Consider the following 22,075-nt stretch of genomic DNA (forward strand, 5'->3'; position numbering starts at 1 on the left):
TGAGAAGGGTATTGAATTTCTTCTTTGAAGTTTTCACAAAATAACCCCAAGTTGGATAAATATCTGTTGGGACTAGTTAAAGCCAGAAAAGGGTCTTTACATCTTTTGGAATGCTTTCCACCTATGTTTTCTCATGCCTTTAGGAGTATAGATGTGTCTCCGCTCCTTCAGCAGAATGTGGTTGGATGTCAGCACTGCTTATGCTTATAGCAACCTCATTTGCTATGAACTTATCTGTAAACTCAGCTGGCCTTAATCTCTGTCCTCTGTTTTAATGGTCAAGTTTAAGCGATGGCCTTTGCAAGTCATAACTTGGCTGTCTTTCTGTGATATCCTGTGAGCTGCAATGAAAGATGCTGTGCAGAAAGAAGCAATTTTTTAGTCAAATGAATTTCAAGATCAAGAGAGCTTTTTTCTTTTCAAAACTTTCTTGTACTTGTGGCTTCTCAACTCCTTCATCTTTCTCTTTTTTTTCTTTTAGTAGTGAAGGGTATTATGAAACTTTCAGTAAAAATTCAATCCAAATATATGAACAGATAAGAATATTTGGTTCTTGCCCTGTTACCTGGACCATGCCCTAGATGCTTGGCTTCTAGTGTGCTTCTGCAGATTGTCCAGTCCCTCCAGAGTCCCCAGCAATGGGAGGGAGCTCACATGTCTATACCACAATTACGTACTTCCCAAAGCATTTGACTTCAGAAGAGAAAAAAAGCTATTGCATCCGTGTGATTTCATAGAATAATAAAGTTCCCTCTTCCCTTGTGTGTATCAAAAACTTAATGCTCTCATCTGAAGTTAAAAAGCTGATTTGTTACCATCAAAGAGGACACTATGAGGGGCTGCCTGAAACCCAGGGAATGTGAAGAAGCACAGCAACAGGTAAAGAAACATATTCCAGTAGCTGATCATTTGTGTGTATAAATAATTCCAGTGAGGTTGTCTGAAGGATTTATTGTCGAGCAAAAAGATTAAATGAAAAGGAACAGCTGTTGGTTTGTTCGAATGCTTCCATAGTGAATGAGTTTGGCATTTGAAGATTGAGAAACAAGGACTCTTATATCTAACTCTTGCTGACCTGTAGCCTGGATACTTGGTATTTATAATGTTTGTACCAACACTGTTTCTTGGAGCATCTTCCACAGAAGCACCATGGGGAGTTTTCTGACAGTTTTCATCAGAGACTTCCAATTTGTTGAAATACAAGAATGAACTGGTTAGGTTTAAATGTAACTTATGCTTGGAAGGGGGTTTTGGTCTCAGCTGCAAATTTTTGATGAAAGACCAGCTGGATCTGAGTACCAAACAGCATGGCGGCCAAGGGTTTAACCAAGAAAGCGGGAAGTCGCATAAAAGCCCCCATTTTGCTTCTGTTCCAAACAGCCATAGCTTTTCTCAGGTAAGGGGTTTGGGGATGTTTTGCCAGTTGAAGCTCACTCTTAGTTTTGCTGGGGGAAGGGGGGGGGGGGCTATTACACTTTCTATCAACTGTCTCCATAGTCCTGAAGAGGGGAGGAGGTTGGTTGTATAGGCCTGCTGGAGCATTCACTTGGGACATGGGAAATGGGAAATACAGGAACAAGAACTAGAACTTGGCTAATCCAGCCAGATGTTCACCTATTTGTTGAGCTTGAATCATTCCTTCTTGGTTTTTTGGTTGCAATTTTGCCAGGTCTTGGTCTTTTCCACTCCAGTGGTAATAACTCAATGATGTCTGACTCAGAAGCCAAGCAGTCTCAGTATACCTGATGCGGACTTTATGCTGAGGTGTCTTCTCTGATTGACCCTTGCGACTCTGCAAGTGGAAAGTTCTGCAGAATATGTAAAAGCCATAAAATTTGTTGAGATCATCTGTTCAGCTTCGCTCTATCAGCACCCTACTGACCTTATCCGGATGCCTTATGCTGTCCAAAGAGGTTTTGGCGAACAGTGTACATGAGATCGCAGCAATGGGAGACGCATGTGAGTGTGTTGTAGACAACCTATAGTTTTCTGGTTCTCATATACCACTCTGTTCCTACAGAACTTCATAACTTGTGAAAGGGAGACCATCTTTAGGGTCACCATCTTGATGGATAACCATCTTCACCTCTTTCAGGGGAACTCCAGAGGTTCTTAAGGGTCTGGGAATGCTGCATTGTATGTGTTGGGGCCACTCGCATGATGCCCTTTGGATGTTCTAAAACGGTCAGAGAGCTTGATGTCAGAGGTGCTGGCAGAAAGGACTAAGAAGAATGCAGACACTGTAGCTTTGTCCTGAGCATGCCTTACCTCCAGCTGTATAATATGTAGTGTGGAATGAAAATTTTTGGCAATCTGAGAGATAAAAATGTATGGAATCAGCATTTTCTGGCTATCTCTAGCCTTTTGTTCTCTTTCAGAGCAACACTTACTTTAGGAACAGTTAAAGCAGACAAGGCATTGGTATTTGGGATAGTGAGAAGGGAAGAGATAAAATCTCATGCAAACAGGTGTTGGCAGTCAATGAGATTGTACTTCCTTTTCCATGGGCTGGACCTGGCATCATGTCTTACAAGCTTTGAGATTTATTACTGGTCTGACTTGATCTGTGACACAAGATTTATGGCCAGGCTGAAACTGCCCAGAAATAGTACTTCTCTCACTTTGTACCAGCACTAAATCTATTCAACAGAAAAATGCTCACTCGGTCAGGAATGCTTAAATGGAGACGCTCAAATGGATATGACTCAAACCAGGGAGCTCAACTATCTCTATGGTAGAGATACAAAGTTCAAAGGAAAGCCCTGTGTCCACACAAGGGGCCTAGCAAATGTCTTCCTGAAGGAGTTGCAGAGTGAGAGGAATCCCAGGTACTCAGAGCCAGGTTGAGCATTGCAAGAGTGTTCACACCTTCCTCTCACATAGAAGGGCCATGGATGACAGAGCTCAGGAGGCCGGGGACTTGCCTTTCTGGCTCTTCTGATATGTTTATTATTAACTGGTCACCTGAAAGGATTTATGGTGGAGACATGAGAGCTGCTCTTCCATTGGCTATTGAATTGAAAGCTCTTCTCCAGTGAACACCACACTGTTTATCTAATTTTCACCCCAATTCCTCTTTATACAGGCTCAGAATTTTAATTCAGGTGTGATTCAGATGCCCTAGAACTGACATTTCTGTGTTTTACAATGCTTTTGTTAGTGCTAGAGCTACAGAATTATGGACACTTTATTGATCAGCCCAGAAGTCCTTGTACACACCAGCCATTCCAAAACAGATGGAACACCATCCTCTGTGATTCCCAATCTTCCATTCAAGGCAAAAATTGTCTTATGCAGTTGTAGAAATCTAGCGTGACCTTTTCTCTCTCATCTCTCCTCTGGGACTCTAGATGCTCCGGTAAAGTTGTATATTCACAGATGCAGATGTGTGACCATTTCTCCAAGCCAAGGAAGCAGGTCATTCCCTTTCAACCTGATAGTGGGAGATATGGGGTCTGGGCTTTGTTTTCTGACTACTTTAGGTAGCTGCAGGCTACTGTTTGATGAAAGGATAGAAGCCAGGGCAGGTAAAGAAGAGTAGAGCAGTTCTTCTACTCAAAAGTGTAGAGACTGCCTGATTTGGATTTTCTGAGCTACTGTGCTCTTAGTCCACTTGAGCTGACAACTGCATTTCCACTCACAGTGTGGCTTAACTGAGTGGGATTTTATTTCCTGAGTGCACAATAAAAAGCACAAAGGTTACCACATCTGTTAAATCCTAGGAAGAAGGGAAGAGAGAAAGAAACTTCCACTGTGCACAGTTCATGTCTGGGGTGACAGAGAATAGGCAAAGGATCATAGAGGGCTTCAAAGCAATTTATTGCCTCTTCTTCATCATTACTGATATTTCCAGAGCACACAAACAACAACTGCAACCAATCCAACTCCATTGGTACCCTTTTGTTGCTGTTTTTCTGTTGGCTTCGCCACTTCTTTCATCTGCTTCTTGGGTGATTTTTTTTTTTTTTCCCACTACATTATTTTGTGTCGCTTTAGATTGCCCAGAGACCCCCTGGTTGCTGTAGAAGGTGGCAGTTCCTGAGCAGCTAAGAACAACAGTCAAATAGAATGACAGAAGCACAAAAGAGGAGGGAAGGGAAGCCCTTCAGAGCTGTAATTTCACTTCTCTTTTTGTTTTGCCTGGTTACAGGGGCAATAGAAACAGGAGAAAAATGACAACAGACTGCTCTGCTTCTAATGACACCAAAGGGTTTGAATCTGACACTGATGGGGAACTTTGAGAAGCCACTATTAATTCTCTCAATTCTTCCTTTCCCTCTGCCCTCCCTCTGTACCTCAGGCACAGGACTGAAGAAAAGATGCCACAGCAGGTAGCTGTTGCCCAGGAATGGAGTAGCAAATTCGTCTCCATCTATAGCCCTGGAATATTGCCTGACAAGCAAAAGAAAAATATGAGGCGAGTTAACATTACTGCTATATTGAATAACCAGCACAAGGACTCGAGTTTTCTGAGGTTACATTCTCCAACATGACCTCCAGCAAGTCTGTAAACCTGTTGGAGAGATTCCATGTTGTCCAAGGTCAACTGAAGCACTGCCTACATTGAGGAAGCTGGCACAAATGTAATTACGTCGATACAGAGCGTGTTTTCTTAATGTAAAGAGGGCCTTGCTCTCCTTTCAGGAATGACTCTTGCATATAGAGCTTCCTGAAGGTAAAACAATGAATAAAACAGATGTGGAGTTTACAGATATAGCTTGTTTTCTTCCATTTTTGTGGAGAAACTTTCGAAGGCTTTAAAGAAACAGGGAAATATTTTTTTTTTTTTGCTTTTACAAGACTTTTATTTCTAAAAAATCTTTTCCAAAAGACATAATTTTCCTCCGGAAGCATTTTCCTCTGACAAGTGATCCAGTCATGCCAAATTTCAGGAAGAAAAGATGTTTATTGAGAAGTTTAGGCACAATTATAAATGGAGATGTGAATGCAAATTCACTGTTCTACCTTGAATGTTCTGACTCACTAGATGTGTAGGTTCTTCAGATTACCTGCTGTGTACAGAAGATCTCTTTGCTTTTGCAGAGGTCTAAAGGTAGATTCAGAAAAAGGGAAGCATTAGGATCTGAGGATGCTACGTTTATCAATTTCAACTTTGTTTCTCCTCCAGGATTTACTCTCCAAATGGGAGGTGAAGCCAAACTCTGAATGTGTCAGGGGTCTGCTGTCTCTTCAAGTAGTGGGTGAGGAGCTGCCCTTTTCCTTTACCTGCTTCAAATATTAGTACTCCACAAACTGGATTCAGCTCCATATTCATCCACTTGAATGTGGCTGGTGCCTAGATTGACAAGCAGGAATAGCCTCTGGTTGAATCACAATGTACTTGTCTTCAGACAGCATGAACCAAAGGATGATGAAACATGTTACTACAGTCATTCTTTTGTAGGCAGGGCAGCACTGGCAATGAAACCGTATTTTTCAGTGGTAATGATAATTGGAACTTGAAGATCAAGAGGCTGGAGCGTGTTTTTTTCATGAATGCTAACAAGTGGTGTTGACTGTCTTAAAAACAACAGGATGAATTGTAACTATAGCTCCTGGAAAGTCTTCGGTTTGCAGTTGAATTCAAGTTCTCTGATGTTTCCTCATTTTCTTAGTGGCAACAGAACTAACTGAACACCATACCTCTAAATCTACTGACAATGATAGATACAGCTGAAGATTTCTTTACGTGCTTGAATAGACTATTTTTGGTGGTCATTCATAGCTGCCAACTTGAATAACAATACCAATATATTCTCAAATGGTCTATTTGATTGGAGCAGCCACAGACAGCTATATGCCAGACATTGCTCCGAGAGAGAGAGTGTTGGGTCCTGCTTTCCTTAGCTGATCCCTGACTTTGTGCCTCTTGAAACTAGCCTGAGCTCAGCGATACCTCAGTAAACATCCTTGCTCTACAGGGTCAGTCATGATACTGGACTGTCATTCACTTATCTCATCTAAATGACCTTCACAATAATTGTCCTTTTAGGAAAGGCTTTATTTTCTGTTGTAGACCCCATATAGTGTCAACCTGAACCCATCTAATGCAACTGTGCCATTGCTACTTTGCTCTTCTATGTTTTCATATTTAATGTGGAATTTTCTGTACCAATGAACCAATGAAGGATTTGGTTGATGTTAGTTGTAGCCCAGCTTTTGTCATGGTGATGCTAGTTTATCCATCCACTCATTATAACATTACCACTGTCTTTCATATACTTAATAATCTCTGTTTTTCCAAGTTTAGTAGCTGATGCAAAAGGATAACAAAGGATCTCTTTAGTGGAGGTATATAAACTGGTTCCTGGCTGTCTAGAGGCAGTCTGAGCTTTGCTTGCTTCTCCTGAGGTGCTTTTGAAATTAGAGTGACTGAGTGCCTTTTTCCTATCTCCGTGACCTGTATGTAGGATGGTGCTGGAGAAGATCATCTACAGTTCAGTTTATCTCCTACTAAAGCAGACTATATGCCAGGTAACTACTTTTCACCATGTCAGCCAATCAGTCGTGTTGACACTATGATGTCACCTTTGTGACAGCTACTTTATAGAGATAACAGGATACTGGTACCCAATTAGATTTGGCTGATAACAATGCCACACTGTGTCCAACAGGGAGAAGGCATACACCCACAGCTTGACAACAATAACCTAATTGAAATGTCAAAGCCTGTAGAGGCTGCTGTAGTGTTGTACTATAGGTAGTACAATATGTACAGCCCTGTAAGGGGTCACTGACATACGAGGCACTAGACTGTCTTTGAAGGTCCCTTCCAACCCAAGCCATGCTACGTGCCAACACGTTTACCAAGCATTAATCTGGTCACAACCTATGCTCAGAAAATGAAGCAAGAACAAAATGTCTAATGGCTGACACCTCTTCCCTCACAGGAGGTAGGGGAACAGATACTCTGTCCACATCATACTTGCCTTTACTGTGACAGAGAAGCATGGACTGATCTGTGCCACGTCCTTGTATGGGTAACTTTCTCTCATGTGCCTCTCAAAGATAGGGAAATGAAAGAGGCTGCAAACAGCATAATTTTTCTGGCCAGTGCTAAAGCCCTGTGTGCAGAGTCACCTCACACGTACTCGGAGAACAGCCAAGCGTGGCTGCTCAGAGTGGGTGTTCTAAATCATTCTAACCTTTCACAATGTTTTCAGTTTGCTACTTAGAGAAAAAAAAAACTATTTCATTTCTACTTGTGAATTTTCTGTCTTCACACGCTGGTGCACCCTTTGCAGAGGCAGGAGTACAAATGCACACTCTGGCGACAGGTTATTTTCTCCAGGATAAAAACAAAAGTACTCCCCATAGTTTTTCTGGACCAGGGATGCAAAAATGCTGGTATTCTGCCTTTGCTATTCTTTTGCCATCCTTTTCTCTGCAGTGAGGAATGTCCCTATCTTGTGATTAATCCTCAGGAGTCCACTGTGAGGTGAAGGTCTTTCCAGTTATTTTGTCTTGACTTGGAGAAAGTCTTGAATTAACTGTTAAAATCTGGTCATCTGTCTAGAAATGCTTTTCTAAACCCTACCTGTGTAAGTGCTTTATATCTAACAACTGACATGGAAAATGTTTCATACACTTCCTTGTGTGCACATACATCTCCTTCATTATTTCTGTATGTACAGTTGCTATAGGCTGAGTTGCGCATAGGAATATGGATGGTATAGGTAGTTGTCCCTCCACAGGACTCCCCTAAGCAGGTTTTTATCCTGGCTTCTGAAATGGCACCAAAGCTGGTTTGTCTTCATCAGCCCTGGCAGGTAAATCATATTCACAGTAGTAAAGCTGCACTCATAGCTGACAGTGGGGTATATTTTTCATTGTAGCAAAGGAAGGAGGCCTCCTGCTTCCCTGTAAATTGAATAGTGTATCTGTTTCAAATGATGGGACAAGCAAATAGACAAAGTAATCTGGGGCATGTGCTAGATGGAGCTGCTGTTCATGCTCAAGGTAGCCTGTATGATACCTCTGCCTGCGAAGTCTCCCTCTTCTCTCTTTGCTGCCTGAAAGACTTGTGACTCCAAGCCTGTCACTTACAGAGACTTGCCCTATTCTGTGCTGCTCTTGTTGTGGTATTTTGAGGTTTTCATGTTCAAACTCAAAAGGAAATTAATGTTTTCCTCCCACTGGTGGAGAAAAGCATCACTTCTGGTTTCATATGGAGGTTTTGAAGGCTTAGCTTGATTTGGGGACAAAGGCAAGGGACTCCTCTCTCCTGTTTTCATTTGGGGGCTGGAGTGACTCAGGGCACAGGCTCATGGGTCCATATATAGAACAGCTTGGCACAGAGTTGTGGTTATGGTCATCCTGCAACCACAAAGTGTCAGTTTAACCTCACAGTTGCTTCGCTCCTCCCCTGAACAGTGGGATTTGTTTTGTAGGGCACATGCTTCTCAAGCAAAGCTGAATAAAGGAACGTGTTCTTCTGGCTTTAACTTTGTCTCATGGAATTTCAGTTTTTAGAGCTGTACCATCACAAACAGATTATAGTGGTTCCTGTTGGGGTGTTGAGCTCTTTGAGATGCACTGTTGTTTCCATCACTGTGTGTGTATGGGGAAGCTGGAGGTCAGTAAGGGGCAGAGATGCAGAGGTGGCTGGTCTCAAAGCGGTCCAGGAGTAAAAAGGAAAAGGGGAGAATATGCTTGCTTGCTCCCCCAGACTGGGGATGGAAGGTACCTGAGACACAGAAATCTGTCAAGGTAGTAACTAATAATAATTAATAATTTATTGCACATCAAATAGCTTTTTCCTCATGGTTTCCAAAAGCTCTTTACAGACTATATATAGCGACTGCATTACAGTGTGGTGTGTGCTTTTCAGCAGCATGGTTTAGGAATAGCCCTGCTGCTGAGGCACAGTGGAGCCCGGCCAGCCCAGAAGAACACTGGCAAAATATTTCCACCTTCTCAATCCTGCCTGCACGTTTCACTGTTTAGGAGGAGGGAGGGAAGTGCCCTGGAACAATGATTTGAGGAGTAGTGGGAAGGCAGAGTTTTGTATAGGTGTAATTTCTTCCTGCCTTTCAAGACAGGCTGTCCCAGTAAATTCAATTGCATAGACCTTGAGTGAAGAAGAAGGACGGGGGCTGGAAGGAAACAAATGCATTTTAGAAAGTCTATGATAATGACTTAAAATTGCTTTTCCTCATAATTACAATTTTGAGAGCTGACAGATAAGCCAAGCACTAGATGCTGATGGCTCATAGAACATGTGGTCTTAAACACTGACTGTTATACACTAATTCTTGCCTATCCTTGGATCTGTTTAATTCAGAAAGGTGATGATGGTGATGTTCATAAAGGCAGGTGAGGGAGAGTAAAGTAGTGGGAGCAGCAAAGGTAAGCACCCAAAAAGAGCAAGCTAGCTGACAAACACACTGCCATGCAAATGTACCCTTTTGCCATTGCATCTGGATCTTCTCATCTCTGCCCCAAAACGCTGCCTTCACCTCCGGGAAGGATGCATACAGCAGATGTCCAAAGGGCAGAGCTCAGCACTACAGGACAGGACATGAAGAAGTGTAAGCCTCACTGAGAAGACTTTGGGGAGTATAATGCTAGTAACAAAGCAGTTAAAAGAGCTGAGCAAACAAACGATAAATAATGTAGTAGGAGTTGGTGTAGGGAACCTCCTTAGGGAAGTGGGCCCATAGGCCAGTCTAAAGTTCCCCAAACCTGAATAAGAGAAACCCCACCTCATACAACCACCCAGGGCATAAAGTCACTTTGGAGGAGCAATTAAGGAAGAAGCTGTTTACTCTATTGCTGTACAATCGTATGCTGTTAAGTTTAGGGGGTGATGGAGAAAACCCGGTGGATTGACTGAGGCTGCTTTTTGCAAGCGCAAGCTTACTTATGTAAATGTGTTTAAGAGGTGCCTTTCAGTGAAATTGTTTGCTACATTTCCTGCAAAGGGCTAATGGAAAACCTCCCCTTGGAGATGATGCAGTTAGGGCTGCATTATAGATTTTACCTGTGGCTGCCTGAAACTCAGGTGACCAGCTGCACAGATTATCTACTCAGGGGATAGCCCCGCTTTTCCTGTTGACAGATACAGATTCTGAACTGTCAGGAGACCTCCCATTTCCTGCTTGTTTTAATAGGCTTTGATAGACATGTAATGCTTTGAATGCATTTTGGGTTGTATTTCTTGCCAAAGACAGTTGCAGCTATGAGGTAATCGGATTTTTTGGGGGGGTTTTCCTTTCCTGCCTAGGAAATCCTTAGATTTGTAATGATTGTTTCCATTCATAACAAGAGTCTGATTTTGACATGGAGCCTTCAGATACCATTAGCAATAAACAGACCCCACAGCTTTGTGCCAAGCAGATTGAGAGGAGCCTGCCATTGGAAAGAGGTTCCTGAAGGAAAAAAAAAAGGCCTGGCTTGGAAACTTCACCTAAGCCCTTTTTCTGTTTGTGCTTGGGAGAGGGATGAGGAAATTCCAACTCCAGGCTGCAATCCTTGTATCTGCTCTCACAGCAACCTTGAGGTTTCGGGAACAGGGGAGAGATTTTTCCTTGTCCTGGAGGATCATGAAGCCAACTGAAGTGATTCACTCCAGCTTTCCTGGCAGGCCTCAGAAAAGGATGGGAAGCATCACTAGGAATTGTAAAAGAGGCTCTGGGATGTTGCAGAGAGGTGAAACGGCAGCTTCCATCTGATCCAGCTAGCGAAAAGAATGGTACAGAACCAACCAATTCCCAGGACAGTGTTCTCCTGACCACTTTAAGCTACCTCATTGAATTGGACAGTCTCTTCCTTCCATGTTTCCATGGTTAACTATTACTTTTTTTTCCTTAACACATTAAAAGAGTTTAAAGGCATCATCCCGAGTGTACATAAAGCTCTCATGCCGCATAGCCAAAGAATCCCCAAATGAAGGGGGCCTTTTCAGTAGCAAATTATGCGTCAGATGCTATATATAAAGGCCTACCTGTAACAATTAATAGTCTTTGTTCTCAGCATGTGCTTTTGCAAGGCTATGGTGGGACACCTTCTGTAATAGAAGGAGAGGACCCCAAACCCTTTGAGATTGACCTGGCCCATCCTACTGACAGTGGAACTGTGTCTTCCCCAAGTGATGGGAGGTGGGATACTGAGAGGGAAAATAAGAGCGTTTAAGGGAAGGGAGAAAACTGTGTGGAAAGTGTTCATTCAGAGTTTTTTGTTGCATTGTTCTGGCCTCATCTTTGCTTTGGATCCTGACTTTTCTTCTTGAGTCTCAAGAGAGACACAATTTCTGCCTTCCCCATTCCTCCTGAAGCTCCTGATAGAATAAGGGGCTGCAAGCAATGCATGAGGACAGCACAGTGCCTTGGGCTCTCCACATGGACAAGACTCTCTTCCTTCATTCCTGTTTCTGGCAGCTAAGCTGCATGCTTTCTCCAGAAGTTTGCTGCTTTTGAACACTCTTTTTTTACACAGCCCCAGGCAGGGAGCTGGTGGGATGGGATGGAGAATATGGGAGTGGCAGGAAGGGATTAGGAAATGGGGGAGATGGAAAGAAAAGATGGGGACCTAAATGGGGAAGGAGGAAAAAAATGATGGGGGCCTGAAAAGAGAGCATCATTGCTTCTGATCTATTATGAATTCTCCTGGGAGACCGCCAGTAGGCTGGAAAGTGAATGATAGCCAAACCAGATGAAGAATTGTTCTGTGTCCCTGATGTATTTTATCCTCGACAGGCATTTAGTTTCTTTAACTATCAAACTAACTATTTCTCATATATATATTACATAAGCTGTGAAAGATAAAGCACACACAGCATCAATCACATCTCTTGTCAGAATCTCTTTACCTCTTCCCTTCTCTTTATTTTATTTTTTATTTCTTACGCCTTCTAGTTTTCTTTAAATTCTACTCGAAGGAGCAGTATTATTACAGGAAGTTGACCAAAATATAATTGAAGCACCATCTGACCATTCCACAATTCAGGAAAAAAGAAATTGAAAAGGCAGGTTGTGGTATTGTTTAGGAGCTGGATACTGGAAAGAATGAAGCCCTGGTGTATGCTTTTTTTTTAATCCTCTATTGCTATCTGTTGAGGTAACTCCTTCCATGTGAAACAGGTTTGTCTGCACTTCTTAAAAATCTAGCACAGGAAGGTGGAGCTCTTCAGGGTTACAAAAAGTGCTCATTCCCCAAGAAACCTTCTTCACTTTTGAGCAAATGGTTGTGTTTGGGTTTTGGGTTGGTTATTCATATTTCTTCTCTTCCCAATTTTCACATTCACCAATGTGGCACCTACACCTATAAACAGGTTAGAATCATAGAATCAATCATTTAGGTTGGAGAAGACCCTTAAGACCATCAAGTCTGGAAACACATAACTGCTGTGTCTGACTGGACCTACCAGCTAGATTGAGTGGAGAAGGGGAATTGTGGATGAACACACAAAGATGTTTTTAAAACACTTTGTCAGTTCCACATATTCCCAGATCTGTGTCCCCTGTGTCCATATCGACATGATCCAACCTCCAGACAGAGTGCTACAAGGTCTTGATGTGATCTTACCTTAGCCCTGACCCTCCCATGAGGTACCCCAGTGGCGGAAATGGTTAGAGTCCTCTTTATTAACGTTACTGACTTTCTGGCACACAGATTAAAGAGAAAAAGGCAACAAGACTTGTGGATAAACATATAATCTCTAAATGAATTTACATTTGCTGCTGAGTACTTGTACCTGTGAGAATGTACGTAACACGGTGCACCCATAGCACTGTTCCCTGTAACCTCTTGAGCCAACTGCACTGTAACTGCAGATTATTTGAGATTCAGTATGGGATTTCTAATGTGTGAGAAAGAACCATGCAGCCCCATTCAATTTTTGGATCTCAATTTCAGAGATGCCGAGTATCCAGTGTACCATCTAAAATCAGCAAGAGTGATGACTCTCTGAGAGAGGCCCTTGTATTTTTTCTTTTCTGATTTCACCTTAAATTAACCAGACATTTTTTTCTGTGCTTCTTAACTCAGCCTTTTATTATGTTTGATAGAGTGAAAGAATGTTTTTTTTCCTCCCCTTGTATCTCGCACAATGGAGAACATAATGCCTTTGCTTTAAAATCTTTGCTGTTATCCTGCCTACAAAGTCAGGCCTCTCTTTTGGTTTCCAGTTTAATTAAATGTGTCTACATTGAACAAGAAAGCTGTCATGGAGAGCCTGAAATGGCCTCTTCCTTTTTATGATAGCGTGTAGCTTCTGACCATTTTAGAGTAAGTTTGCCTTGTACTAGTGCATGCTGGATTTTGCAGCATGCCTTGCCTGTTGTAAGAGCAGGGAACAGTGGGGAAGGACTGTGGCCATTTTCTGGGTTAAGGTCCTTTGCTATCAGTCTGAAGTTACTGCCAGGTTGGTGCAGCAACCCTTTGGCTGGCCATTTACAGTAGAGCTAGCTGGCCTTAGCCAACCTTAGCTGAACGTGTTGTCTTTAGTCAAGCCTTGCAAATAATAGTTGAGCATACTTGGGTTGCTCTGGACTGTGTGTTCTTTGAAATTTGCCAGAGCTGCAGAAACTGAAGTTTTCTAAAGTCTTTAAAATAACAAGGTGTTGTAATGGTTTTCTTCATCCACTTAGTTTAGAGCAGCCATTTGTGTCTCTGGTATTTCTCAATGGAGTGTTTTCTGTGGCCACTTGCTGGACAGTGTCCAGGTGGCATAAAGAAAGCTAATAACCTGGAAGTACACTGGATTGTCAACAGGTTTGCGGTAGAAGCTATTTGGTGTTTAATTCTGAAAGAAATATTTGTCTCAGTAGAAAATGTTGGGTTTATCCCATTCGGTCTTTCATTATGCATGTGGAGCGGCAAAGAAATCAACCATGCTCCACTTGGCAGCCACTTGCTGGAGGAAATCTATTTGAATGATACTTGTCAAGAGAGCTGTGTTGGAATTCATTTTAGTTCACAGTTTATCTACCAGGATTTCGTATTCTTAATAACTTTTATTGATTGCTGAACCTTAATTTTCACCTCCTTGTAGTTACAAATGGGCCCAATTTGCTACATCCAGACTTGGACCTTCATTGTTAGGATAGTGTTCAATGTTAGGATACCAAAGATGGCTTCCAGCCATTGATTTAATCCCAACCACTTGAAGATGAGTGTCACATAATCCATCTTAAAGAGCTTTATAATTCAGCTTGGATCCAACACATGAGACAACCCTCATCAATGCTCAGCCTATATAAGCATAGAAGAAAATTACCCCAAGAAACATGGCTAATTCTAAACCAACTCTTTACAGCTTTCTGTTGTTAATTGTGCATTTGTTAGGATGCCAAGCCTGGCAGAGACTGAATACTCTTACTCCTCTTATTTAGGGCAAACTGTCCCATGTGTGCCATGGTAGGCAGGAAAGCCAGTCATCATTATTATGTCAGCTAGTATGCCTGTGATGTTATGCTGATAGAGCTGACAAGAACTTTGTTTTCTGCAATTTTCTGTTGCCCTGAGGTATCTTGCTTTGGAAGTCAGAAGAGAGTGGTTGGCACGTACTTTTTTATCCATTATGAGCACAAGGTCTCATATGTAAAGGTCTTACTTTGTTACACCATCTTCAGTACTTCCTAGGAAGCAAGGCCAGGCCATAGTGGATTTTATCTTGCACAAAGCCTCTTTGATTCTTAAGCAACAGGCAATTAATTGCCATCAGTCACTGTAAAAGGAATAATGGTATCAGACTCACATGTGTTGACATCACAGGTCATTCCTACTGATAACTTTCATCTAAATAGCACTAAAACATCTTTCAGTGCTAATATATATAAAATTCTCCTAGGTACAACTTGTAAATATTAGATCTGGGAAACACATCACAGTGTTTTCAAGTACTTGGCTTCTTCAGCTTAGGACTTAACCTCAAATATGCCTAGTGAGTCTCAAGCAGCTCCTATTTAGGGTTAAGATTTGAATAGGGGTCAGAATCTGTGAAAGAATCAACTGTTTATTTTGAAGTGCAGCTGGATGCCAAGCTTCCCTGAAAACCTGGCTTACAGTGCCCTTGACTTTGCCCTTGACTTTGCTTCAGTCTGACTGGATATGATGTTCAAGGGGAGGAGTTCCTCCATATTCCACACAGTTACTATATGCCCTTTGAACATCACTCTTGCTTTGACAGTGCCCTGGAGTTGCTCTTTTGTCTGTATACCACTGTCACAAGCCTATGTCTGGTCAATTTGCATTTGCATTCGAAGCCTTGAATAAAGGCCTTGAGCAATAATGGAGGCCTTGAATCTGGGCTTCTCACTCTATCCTCTGATAACATGTCTCTATCACATGTTTGTCCAACTCTATGATACATTTTCTCCAGAACACATCAGCTGCTGCAGTATAAAATCTATATCATAAAAAGAGTTCCTCTCACAGGAGATGGACCTAAGATGATGATGTCTTCAGTGCCTTTCCCACCCTGTCTGCTATGATTCTCCTACACATCTAGCTCTAGGAAACATTCCAAGTACTCACTATATAGCTAGTGATCTTATATATGCCATGACCTCACTCTGGTGTATATCTTAGCTGGTGTGAAGTAGCCAATTTCCATAGTATTAAGGTTTATTAACCTCCAAAACAGGGAGCCACATCTAAACTGTCAAATTGGAATGGTCCCTGGACCCTGTGAGTTCCCACCCTGTGCCTAAGAGCTGTTTAGAAGAATGCTACTTGGACTAGGTCCAGACCATGCCAGAATTTCTCTAACACTTGAAAAATGCAGGTTGTGAGGTTAAAGTGCCTGGAAGTGTTTCCTGACACTGTTATTTATTCAAATAGATGAAGCCATGATATGTTTTGATGTTGTCCTTGTGTTTATAAGAGCCCTTCAAGCAGAACACGGTGTCTCTTATGATTTACCTTATTGCTCATTAAGCACGGTCACTACTTAATGTATTACACTCAGATTCTCCTTAACATCTTTAGCTGCTATTTTCATTGGCACAGCAATACCAACTGCTTTCTGAAAGGTCAGGGCTTTTTCAGACAACAGTATCATTTGGATGCTTTCCTTATGTCACTGATATACTAGCTGGTCCTCCTAATGAATACTTAAATTTACTCAAAGATCATAAACCTTGGTGAGCATCTTCAGTTTGGGTACATAATGACCAGCATATTCAGTGGGATTTTGATCACAGTTATTAAATCAAACCTCTCCATACTAATGAACAGCTTAGGACTGAGAAAGGCTCCCAGAGCATCATCACGGTCTTAGGCAATGAAGTCATGTGCCTTTCACTTGTAATATAATCTGCAATATAACAGAGTTTGTTCTAGTGCAATAACTTTCCCTTCTCCTCTTCATTTTCATTACCTTCTGTCACGTGGCCTAAGTGTTGCCATAATGGTAGTTACTGAGAAGACTGTTAATGATAAAAAAAAAGACGAGGAAAAAAATCACTTAATTCCAATATTCACTGTTTTGTCTAATAGCTTTGTAGTACACACTTTTTCCATGCCTGACTCAAAAGTTAAGGAAGAGAAAAATAGCCTTAATTGCAGTAGGGGCCATAGTTTGGAAAATTAACCCATTTATTCATGAACTGTCCCATGATTCCCCTGTTAGAAAAGTACTACTATATTCTTTAACCTGCCAAGTAAGGCCATGAAATGCATTAAACAAAGCTTATTTCAGAAAGCTTAGGCTCATTCTTCTGCGGTCCACACCTTCATTGTGAAATGTGTAGGAACCTTCTAGGTGCCACAAAACTCAGAAAGGCTGAAACCCACTTTTCACAATTGATAGCATTTACCAAGTAGACAAGCCCCATAGGCTCAATGGATGTTGCCTCAGATCTCATTTTCCTGGGTATGGAGCTAGCATTAAGATTTAGGCTTATCATGTTTTTAAATAGTATTGGCCCAATTACTCTAATGAAGTATTTTATTGTTTGTTTTACTGTTGGATCAAAGGATTGATATCTGGATTTCTTTTTTTTTCTTTCTTTTTTTTTTTTTTCTAATGGGGAAAGAAAGCTTGAAGGCTTTTTCTGATGGGATTTTTATAACCACCATGGAGATGAATGGTCAAGTGCCATGGAACATTATGCTGATCATACGCTGTTTCCAAGGAAACTCAGGATGGAGTTTCTAGAAGCTCTGTGGAGAACAGCAAAGCTACAGCTTGTCTGTCAGAAGGGAAGTCCCAGGTTAGTTACATGACTCAGCTGAAGAACTGCATGCATCACCCAAAAGCCAGGACACAGGAGTAAGTAACTAAGTGTGGAACATCACGTATTTGGTGCTTTGGGCCAAGCTATGAAGAGCAAACAGATATTTGTAGCCCAGACTAGAAATGGTTAAGCTACTTCCCTTAATTTTCTGAAGTGATGCAGGTCACTCCAAAAGAGCAGAGATTCACAGGAGACTGCTGCCATCAGAACAAAGGCAGAAGGAGATGCTGTTCCTGTGAGCCAGGCATACCGCCTCTGTGGAGTGTGGTACTCAACAGCACTGCTTGTGGATCCTGGCCAAGAGAATGAAAAGCTGATTTAGCTGTGTATTTGACTGTGTGGGCTACTAAAGGACAGCATTTAGCGTTGTTTAAGGGAAGGCTGGAGAAGGTTAGGGAGGATGTTTGTTGCTGCTGATTTTTAGTATTTGAATAACACGAACACACTTGCACATACGAAAGTACTGTTCTAAGCAAAAAACGTAGCATTTTCTCAATTCCTTTCCCTTCTCTCACAAAATTAATGGCTTTACCAGTACTTTCAAACAGAAATCTTTCAATCTGTCTTACAACATATTGGAATAGGTACTGCAGTATTAACCTCACTTTGCATAGATGCGGCAAAATCAGTCGAAAGGTACTTTTATATTGTACAGGAAACAGCAATAAACTGTAGTAGAATAAAATAGGTTTTAACAGGCATTAGCATCTCAGTAGAAAGAAATGATCCATGCATAATTTTCTATAAATAAAACTGGTTTAGAGGATAGTTTTCCAAAGGTCAGAGATACTGGGAGGACCTTTTAGTTTCAAACACAGCAAACTTCAGCCCGGAGGCTGTGAAGTGTGCTAATACTAGACTCGAAGTTTTAGGTGACTCATCATCACTGGTGATCACTGTTGGACAATAGCAATAAAAAGCCCATCTTCTTTGGGGAATAATGAAAAATCATTTCAGGGATTACTCCAGAGCTGATGGAAAAATCAACTGGTTGAGCACACAATTCTGCAACTTTGAAAACCAAAATTGATTCAGAGTGTAGGGGAAGGACCCCTTTCCCCATTTCCACCCTATCAAAAATGTATAATTTTTCAGTCAAGATTTTTAACAAAAATGCTTATTTAGTAACTGTAAAATTTCCTATTGAACAAAAAGAAAAAGGCTTTTACTACTTTTTAATATTTACTTCAAAAAATAAAATTTCTCATTGACCATTTTGATAAAAGTGATAGATGGAAAATGTTAAAGGGAAGATAACAAAATAACAGATTTTTTCAAAGACCTTTCCTGTTGAAAGCAAAGCAAGCAAATAACTCTTTCCCATTTCTTATTTAAAACAAACAAACAAGAAACCCACAACCTTTAAAGACCTACCTACTTTGAGATCACAACTGTTGCAGTAAAACTCATCCTTAAAATCCTGGCTTAGTGCCATTTACAGAGCACAGATGTCATATGCTGCTATGAGAAAAGTACATGTTGTTTGAGAAAGCTGCTGTGTTCTCATTGTATAGCTTCTGGGTAGATTTAAGGTCCAGCTGTTCCTGAAATATTTTAGCGCTGCAGTACAAAACCCATCTAGATCCCATTAATAAGATCTCTATCTGGAATCTTGAATCACATGCTGGTTTTGCTGGTGGAAAGATGCTTCCTGGTATTGGCTTGTAAAAACCAGTTGAGGATCCAAGAGTATTTCTCAGCTGCAAATGCAGGACACAAGTGACAGGATGTGCTTTATGCATGTCTATCTCAACTTAGGCACATAACACCCATCTAATTGGAGCCTCAGCCAGTCATTTCTGGGCATATGCAGTCTCTGTTTGCACCACCAATTTACTGAAGCATTGAGCTCTCAGGAAATGACTTACAGTTTATCTCAGATTTATCTCCCTGCTTCTTGTAGTGCATGTTTGTGTTTTGTTTCTTCAGACCTGTTTTAATGAGAATGTTTTCTAACTTTGCATCCTTGGAACAGGCCCAACCATCATGTTTAACTGCCTCTCCCTCCCTGTAAAAAGGGATTAGTGCCAAAAAACACTCCTTGAACCTTAAAACAAAAAAACCTGAAACAACCACAACAAACAAACAAACCGTAAACAGGGTGGTGAGAGCTTTTAGTCAGGGCTTGTACTCCAGTTTGTTGCCAGCTCCTCGAATTCTGCTTCATCTTTTCGCTAAACTTTTATAGCCCCTAATCGTCTGTAAAGCATTGCATACCCCTATGGTGCTATATAAATGAAATAACAATGATGCTCTTGAATTAATTGGTTGCGTTTGCATACAGGAGTCTTACAATATCCTTTCCTCTTTATAAGACCTTCTCATGTGAGGCTGCAGGTCCAATTGCCACAGATAATTCAGTCTAAGATTGAAGATGTATAGGAGGTATCTTATTTTTTTCCCTTATGAGCCCTTTGTGGAGAGAATATGTTTTAGTTCATTAAAGGCGTACATTAGGCAATTACTTTATATTCTCTCTCATTCCTTCCTTCTTTTTACTCCTCAATTTTACAGGTCTTTTTACAAACCCCCAAATCTTGCAGAGGTTTACAGATTTCTATAAGTGTACCTTTTGGGACTGGGGGAGAAATCTCTCTCTCCAAAATATTGCACTCTTTTTTTCACTCTCCTCAAGGAATTGCGGCACAGCATTCCTATCAGTCAACTTCTGGATAAAATGGATATTTGTCAGTTCACTACTGTTTGCCATAATTGAGAGAAAAGTCAAATAAGCATGTCCAACAAGTTAAAAGCTCCTGGGCTACAATGGGTGCCAACCTTTAAATTCCACCTCCTCTAGAGGATATCATATTCATAAGGGAAAGGATCTATTCTGCTCATGGCAGTGACTGCAGGTAGAGGCACCCATTAGAAAATGTCTAGAGAAATCACTTTGCATCTTTCTGGGCAAATCCTTAGGTACGGTTTTCCATACCAAGAAGGCAATAGCACTCATGCCTTAGCACTGGGAGTCCTGGTCTGATAATGCGTTTTCATTTGTCCTAGTAAGAAGCTGTAGCTTTTATGACTCTTGGGGTCATGACTCCTACAGCAGCCAACTATGGATGGGTTTACAAGAGACCCAAGTGGGGTAATATGTGTGTTTTTCTTTGTCCTCCACTCTTCTCAGCAACATACTAACCTATAGACCAAAGCCTATGCTGATGATGCACGAGTGATAACATCCAGAAGTCAAGAGTAGCAAAGTAGATGTGCATATTCCCTTGCGTTGTTCATTCAATTGCTGGGTCACTGGCACAAGGACTTTATCCTAATTTTGAGGGTTTGACTCATGAGGAGAGCAGGCATCAGTAATGCCCTTGTTGCGCACCCAGATGACACGGGTTCTGTTACTGACTCTGGAAATAATCATCATCAAGCTGCTCTATTTCCCTGCACCTAAACCTTGGCTTTTGCCATTCATTTATTTCAGCCTTAGAAAATAAGAGGTTAATCCAGCCATGGGTCTTTGCTGGCACAAAGGCATGATAAAAGCTGAAGAAAGATGGGAGTGATCCCTCTTAACCAGGTTTCTTACAGGTCCCTTATGACACCTAATGATGACTATGATAAATAACTTACAAGTGACTTTGACCATCTACAATTAATCAACACGTTCCATGGTGTAAGAAAGATCTCTGCTTGCTGGGTGCAAGGTCATAGGCTTACTCCTGACAGCATTTCTGCATGAGCCTAGTCCTGTTCTTTCCACTTAGTTTCACAGAGTTCAGACAAAAAAGGAGTCACCCAAAGTAAGTGAGACTGAGTTTCATGGGGGATCTAGCAGCCTGGGAATGAGAGGTGATCAGAATCTCCAGTACGGCAACACTGTAGGCATGGATATCAACCAGCCTCAGCAGAGCTGTGGGACCAGAGAAGGTACTCATCTAGCTGGGACAGGCAGAGCAGCATGAGGAAATCCCACATCAAAGCCCTGCAGAGGCCATTGGAAAGATACCAGGGAGGTTTCAGGTCATAACTCCTAGAAAGAAACCAGAGGAAAAGAAATGAGGGAACCCTCTCTAAGCTCAGAATCCATTGGAAGCATGACCTTAAAGAGCCAAGGCAAAGCCCAGCATAAGAGAACACTGGGGCTGGTTACTCAGATCATTGAAGTTATGACTTATTTTCCTATTTTTTTCTGTTTCAATTGTACAATTTTTCATCACCAAGCTCCCCCACTCATCTACCATTTGTCTGGGCAGCTGTCATCCAAATCTACACCTTCCCTGCCCCTGCCTTCACCAGCCTGACAGCTGAAGCTGCAGATGGCCTCTTTTCCCTGCCTTCCTCTACAAGACTATTTTCAGATAACACCACTGCAAGATGTAAAGGAGAAAGCCACAGAATAAGGGTCTGATGTACTGCTGCCTTTGCCAAGGTACCTGTGAACACAGAAACAAACCAAGCTGCTCCACACAGATGGAAGAACGTATCTTCTGAATATCCTCTTTTCCAGTATTAAGGGATCTGTTTCCCCTGACCTGTACCTGGTAGAATAGCTAAGGTGCCATAAGACACACATCAGTGCCTATTTTAGGATATAGCTTCCCTCATACACTGATGTTGGGCTGCAAAGCATGCAGGTGCCACCTAGGCTCTGGAGAGCCAGAGGAACCTCACAAGGTCCATTTGTTCTTAGCACCTCCATTAGAATCTCTATTATACTGATTCCAGTCCTAGTCTGGAGCTTCTCTGTGACAAACAAGCTTTCATTTGCAGAGGTATATGCTAACTTCATAACTATCCAGGAGCTGTCTAGGCAGAGTTAGACTTCCCAATACAGGCAGGCTCTGTTTGGCAAAAGCAAAGCATCTGGGAGGTAGCGAAAATAGTCTCTAAATCAGTTCCTGATGTAACTCGGAGCAGACTTTTCTCTTTCTTAATTCAAGCTA

The sequence above is a fragment of the Pezoporus wallicus genome, unplaced genomic scaffold, assembly GCF_028554395.1.
Source record: "Pezoporus wallicus isolate ANWC-B61680 ecotype Strahan unplaced genomic scaffold, APGP_CSIRO_Pwel_v1 contig_6598, whole genome shotgun sequence".
Classification (NCBI taxonomy): Eukaryota; Metazoa; Chordata; class Aves; order Psittaciformes; family Psittacidae; genus Pezoporus; species Pezoporus wallicus.